Here is a 6,453-nt window from a genome sequence, read left to right as displayed (position 1 = left end):
GTTCTTTGGTTCTCCCATTCTTGAGGCTGTTGGGTGGATTCCAGTCTGCCTTCCAGGGGGTCCTCTGGTTATTTCCACTTGACGCCTTCTTCAGCCGATGGACACTGGATTCTTAGGCTGGCACCTCCCTGATCATTCAGGTATTATCCACACCAAGCATCCATCCACATACATCCTCTATCTCTATTTTAATCACAATTGTTAATACAACAAAAGGGCGGGGAATCTCTGGGTGCTGCTTCTGTTGTTATAGAGTATTGCTTTGAGTCTCTCTCTGTGTGAATTGCTTTGAGAACAGACTCTGTCTTAGAATGTACTAATGCAATTAGCAGCTTGCAAGTTCCACACATAGAGGGAGAGAAACAGTACCGAAAGCCAAGAGACCTCTTAATTAGTAATACCCTGGAATTTAAACTATGGGGAATCAAATTCATTTGTGATTTTAATACAGAACTTCTTTAATATGATTCAACAAAAACACAAGTTACCAAAATTACAAGTCAAAATATACAAAGTAAATATCCTTAAATCAAAATCTAATAAGGTCTTAAGCAGCATTTTTCTTGTTTGCCAATATGTAAATTTTGATGATTACTGATGGAAATATTTTTTCCGGTTTCTGTGGGTATGATGAAATTGATTTTTATCAACAATTACTGATAAAAAGCTAATTTTTCCAAGCCATTTGTATCATAGAACTATCTGTCCCCTTCTCATCTCTTCTATTTCTTCTAAAGTCTTTTATCTATTATTCATTATTATTATTCAAGTGCATTAAGAAAACTAATAAAAGTACATGACACACACTCCAAGAAAAGATTAAAAATGAAGACTTTTAAAATGAAGATAGCTTAAATTTCTTCCTTGAAACAGGTTTCAGAGTAGCAGCCGTGTTAGTCTGTGTTCGCAAAAAGAAAAGGAGTACTTGTGGCACCTTCGAGACTAACCAATTTATTTAAGCATAAGCTTTCTTAAAACAGTTGCTCCATAATTTAAGTTGCAAACAAAAATAATAGATCCTGTTTCCTGGGTTAATTCTGGAACCAGTTATACACACTGTTGTTCAGCGTCTCTATTTTTTAGGACTTTGTATTATTTGGACACGGGAGCATGATACCATTTGGGGCTAAACAGAAAAAGTTACTTCCGAAGCCTTGCTGTCCAGAAGTGAAGGTCTGGCGAGCTGAGAGATGTGAGTTCTCTGAAATGGGAGGAAATAGGTTTTTTAGCAATTAAACAGAGGTAAAGTACAATTACTCAAAATGCTAGTAGAAGCAGGATGCAGAGGTATTAGTATGTGGTATTGTGGCTTGCCCTACACTGGCTCATGATCTGCAGCTTTAACACTGTAAATGACAAGGTGAAATAACTGTTTGGAGATGTTTCAGAGTAGCAGCCGTGTTAGTCTGTATTCGCAAAAAGAAAAGGAGTACTTGTGGCACCTTAGAGCTAACCAATTTATTTGAGCATAAGCTTCCATGAGCTACAACTTACTTCATCGGATGCATAAAGTGGAAAATATAGTGAGGATGTTTTTATACACACAGACCATGAAAAAATGGGTGTTTATCACTACAAAAGGTTTTCTCTCCCCCCACCTCACTCTCCTGCTGGTAATAGCTTATCTAAAGTGATCACTCTCCTTACAGTGTGTATGATAATCAAGGTAGGCCATTTCCAGCACAAACCCAGGCTTTAACAAGAACGTCTGAGGAACAGTGGGGGGGGAGCGGTAGGAAAAAACAAGGGGAAATAGGTTACCTTGCATAATGACTTAGCCACTCCCAATCTCTATTCAAGCCTAAGTTAATTGTATCCAATTTGCAAATGAATTCCAATTCAGCAGTCTCTCGCTGGAGTCTGGTTTTGAAGTTTTTCTGTTGTAATATCGCAATTTTCATGTCTGTAATCGCGTGACCAGAGAGATTGAAGTGTTCTCCGACTGGTTTATGAATGTTATAATTCTTGACATCTGATTTGTGTCCATTTATTCTTTTACGTAGAGACTGTCCAGTTTGACCAATGAACATGGCAGAGGGGCATTGCTTGCACATGATGGCATATATCACATTGGTGGATGTGCAGGTGAACGAGCCTCTGATAGTGTGGCTGATGTTATTAGGCCCTGTGATGGTGTCCCCTGAATAGATATGTGGGCACAGTTGGCAACGGGCTTTGTTGCAAGGATAGGTTCCTGGGTTAGTGGTTCTGTTGCGTGGTATGTAGTTGCTGGTGAGTATTTGCTTCAGGTTGGGGGGCTGTCTGTAGGCAAGGACTGGCCTGTCTCCCAAGATGTGTGAGAGTGATGGGTCGTCCTTCAGGATAGGTTGTAGATCCTTGCTAATGCGTTGGAGAGGTTTTAGTTGGGGGCTGAAGGTGACGGCTAGTGGCTTTCTGTTATTTTCTTTGTTAGGCCTGTCCTGTAGTAGGTGACTTCTGGGTACTCTTCTGGCTCTGTCAATCTGTTTCTTCACTTCAGCAGGTGGGTATTGTAGTTGTAAGAATGCTTGATAGAGATCTTGCAGGTGTTTGTCTCTGTCTGAGGGGTTGGAGCAAATGCGGTTGTATCGTAGAGCTTGGCTGTAGACAATGGACCGTGTGGTGTGGTCTGGGTGAAAGCTGGAGGCATGTAGGTAGGAATAGCGGTCAGTAGGTTTCCGGTATAGGGTGGTGTTTATGTGACCATCGTTTGGAGATGAAGGAATTAAAATAAACTGCAAAAATAACAAGCTGTGCCTCAGTTCCCATATGTAAATATGGGACATTAACACTTCCTTTCTCACAGGGCTGCAGTGCAGCTTAATTTATTAAGATTTGTTTGAGTAGTCTTTGAGATCATCATACGCAAGGCATTAGAACAGCACAAAGTGTTATCATCAGTGTTCAGAAGAGACCATGATGATCTCCCTAGAAGCACCTTACGTTGACAGATGAAGGACTGATTTTACTGTCAGGGGCACAACTGAGAATCTGGAGTAATTCCACTCAAAATTTAATTTGAGTGTGTGAGTCATTGGGAGATTCTCAGCTGATTGTGGCTCCTGACTCTTGGACCAGTGTTATCTTGCCCCTGGCCCTGACGGAGTGTAAAGTAACCTGACTTGAATGCTGCTCTGAACCAAGTCCTCTGCCAGTCAGAGATAGTCCAGAATGCTACACCTGACAGCAGACTTTGGCCCAAAGCATGGACGCAACTTGGTTATCTGGTGTGTCAATCTGGAATTAATGTGTGGTGACATATTGGAAATATATGGTCATCTGAGTACTCTACAGCTATGACCCAGAATAGGAAGTCACAGTTTGTGGCTAACTCTCTTGTGCTTGAAGCTTTTTATTGGATCACTGCCACTAGGGATTTTTGGGGGTTATTTTTTTTGGACAATATACTAATCTACTGTGGTAAAACCAGTTCCTTTAGTTAATTGTAAACAACTATGTCACACCTTGGAGCTAGGGAGTGCCTTCTATAGGAAACTTAATAATGTTTGCCAAAGGGCAGCCAAACGTATGCATGAGAGAAATAATCTGTCTATGAATATTGAAGATATTTCCCCACTAGCTTACTCTCATGAAGGATGTTGGAAGAAATATGAAGAACAGATGGTGACTTTGCATATACAGTGACATAAATACTTTGGTTAAAAGGAAACATTAAATGTATTGCAATTTGACCTTCTTCTGCTCATGCAAAGTAATATTAGAATAAACTGAGACCAACACAATAAGTTAAATGATTCCTTTTAACTTAGATCCTGGTAAAAAGAATCCCTCAGGCAAAAGTAGTGTACATTCCATGGACTGAATTTCAATGGGATTTTGGCATCTAACTCCCTCAGATACCTTTGAAAATCCCAGCCCTGGCCTTTCATGTTTTAGTGCTGTGGTTCTTACTTAGTACACAGAAATGCTACTTGAACTGAACCCAGAGAAAGCAATAGATTGGTTTCCCACTTTCCAGCAAATCTAAAGAGTGCCAGAAAGCAGTAATGTTCCAGGAAAAATGCTAGATTTGGCAGATGCACTATTAGTAGTTTGGAAAACATGAAGCTGGATGTGACTGGGCACAAAACAGGGCCTGCCTTGCACTGAAAAAGTGGGAATATTTGAATCATAGTCGTAGTCATAGATTTTAAGGCCAGAAGGGATCACCAAATCATCGTCTGACTTCCTGTATATCTCATGCCTCCTACACAACCCAGAACCCCCACATTGGTCCCAACAACCAAATCAAAATATTATAGCCCACAAGAAAACAGAAGAGACTGAGGTGCACCAATGCTCAAAGCCCCTGAAAAGGCAGGAACTGATATATATAGCCCATGGTCTCAGCAAGTGACTCAGACCCCAAAGGTGAAAAAAACCTATATCTGTCAATCAGGCCTGGGGGAAAATTCCTTCCAGGCCCCCAAATATGGCAATCAGTTAGACCATGAGCATGTGAGCAAGAACCAGCCAGACAAACACCTGAGAGAATACTTGGTGCCACCTCTGAGCCTTGGTCCTCCCCATCCAGTGTCCCATCTTCAGCTGTGGCCATCTCTGATGCTTCGGAGGAAATAGACAAAAAACCAAAACCAACCATCAACCCAACCAAGCTAACCCCCCCCTCCCCAGAATGCACTGGGAAGAAAACTCCTTCCTGACCCCTGCAGGTGACGAGCTGAAGGCCTGAAGCATGAGATTTTAGAAACATAAAACATAACCCAGAAGGGACTCCTGCCCCCCATGCCAAGCCCTGTCCCCCCTACCCCATTACAAGCAAACCTGTTCATGGCGAGTTTCTACCCATTTGTTCTTGTGCAAACATTGTCTATTAGCTAAATAGCTCTTCTCCCTCCCTAGTGTTTACCTCCATGATGTATTCCTTTGCTCATAGGCAGCACCCATCCAACCTGAAATTTCTTGTTTGTCTCCCCACAGATAGTCATGCTTTTATTTACCCACCTGATTGCTTCCTTTTAAAGATAGCAAATAATTTATCTGAAGGCTGGGTTCATTTTTCTTTTTGTTTTAAACATTTAAAAATATATTTAGCCTGCTGTGTATTCAAACATATCCAACTGGATGCTCCAGAGAAGGATCTGTTAACATCTAACTGCAGAACAAATCCCTGACTCCCTTCAATCATTGTCTAAATAAGCAGAACAAATAAAGGTTGTAAATCAAAACGTGACTTAGCGACTCTTTCACGATGAGGCCCTGTGAAGAAGTGTTTGAAAGCTGAGGGGGCCGGGGGTCACCAAGAGGACAGAGGCCTGCTGAGCCTTTCTAAGCAAGGTCACAGCAGGAGGGGTGGGTTGTAGTGAGGCTAATTGGTTGGCTAGCTACTTAAGCTTTGACTTTACTGTTAAAAAAGATGTGTTTTACTGAGGCTAAATAATGCCTGTCTCGCTGTAAAGATCTAGCGGAGATGAGCCACCATAGTTTTACCATAAGGTGAACAAGGCAAGATCAACGACCGATGGGGGATACTGCACTGACCTCGCCTCACTGCCTCGTGATAAGAACTACAGGGCGCTTGGCTCCACTATGATTTTACTGTCACATGTTAGTTATCTAGATGTAGAAAACTCAACCTATTAGCCGTGATGACAAAGGGTTTTAGCCGATGTCAGAGAGGAGGGAACAGAGATCAGGCTTGGGAATGCTTAACGAATTTGCGTGTCATCCTTGCGGAGGGGCCATGCTAATCTTCTCTGTATCGTTCCAATTTTAGTATATGTGCTCAGGCCTGGGTATGGGCAGAAAAGCAAGCTTTTGGGTAAGGACCAAATGTTTATTCTCTCTAAACTTAACCTCTGAACCAGTATGTCTATTACTCAGCAATTTTTTTTACAGAACCAATTATTAAGGCTGAGGTTGGTGTTTACAATGGGGATACTAACCTACTCTGACCCACAGCATTGCTTGCTGAGTAATGCTATAATATTGTCTTCCTATAATTTCAAGAGGTGTATGTTTTAACCACAGCAGAGCGGACTGCTGCCCAAGTGCCCTGACTTTGTGTGCTGTGATTACTTTAGTCAAGTTTAAACTCTCCATTTTATGTCAATGAACTGTAGCATGGTGACTGCAAGGTTACTGACACAAGGTGCAAATAGTCATTGCCCACTTAAAAAGCTTCAGACCCCGTTAATGGGTTAGAATGATGCAGACTGTGGTTGGAAATGGGTGTACACATCTTTGGCTAACTGCACTGAACTGGATCCTTGCGGTTTCTTCTATGGTTCTTTCTTACATCTATGGTGAGCAACAAATCTGTCATATTTTGAATATTTGAAAGTAATAATCTACAATTTACTGATTTTAAAAGTGACTTGTATTTTTGCCCCAAAATACTCTGATGAATAGTATCCAATGAATAGTATCTGAGTCCATTGGTGTCAATGGGACTACTCAAGAAGTTGAGTCACTATTTGGCATGCACACTACTATTAATCTTTCAGAGCAATC

General features: G+C 41.4%; 1 non-coding gene across 1 annotated transcript; it reads right to left on the bottom strand.

Annotated features, from left to right (window-relative positions):
- Positions 1-5,633: 5,633 nt before the first annotated feature.
- On the bottom strand, positions 5,634-5,739 carry LOC114018707. The gene has a single exon (XR_003563978.2). It is a non-coding gene; the product is annotated as a U6 spliceosomal RNA (small nuclear RNA).
- Between the last annotated feature and the right edge of the window lie 714 nt (positions 5,740-6,453).

The sequence above is a fragment of the Chelonia mydas genome, chromosome 11, assembly GCF_015237465.2.
Source record: "Chelonia mydas isolate rCheMyd1 chromosome 11, rCheMyd1.pri.v2, whole genome shotgun sequence".
In the NCBI taxonomy this organism is placed as follows: domain Eukaryota; kingdom Metazoa; phylum Chordata; order Testudines; family Cheloniidae; genus Chelonia; species Chelonia mydas.
Note: the sequence above shows the minus strand (reverse complement) of the source record. Positions and strands in the feature narration are given on the sequence as shown.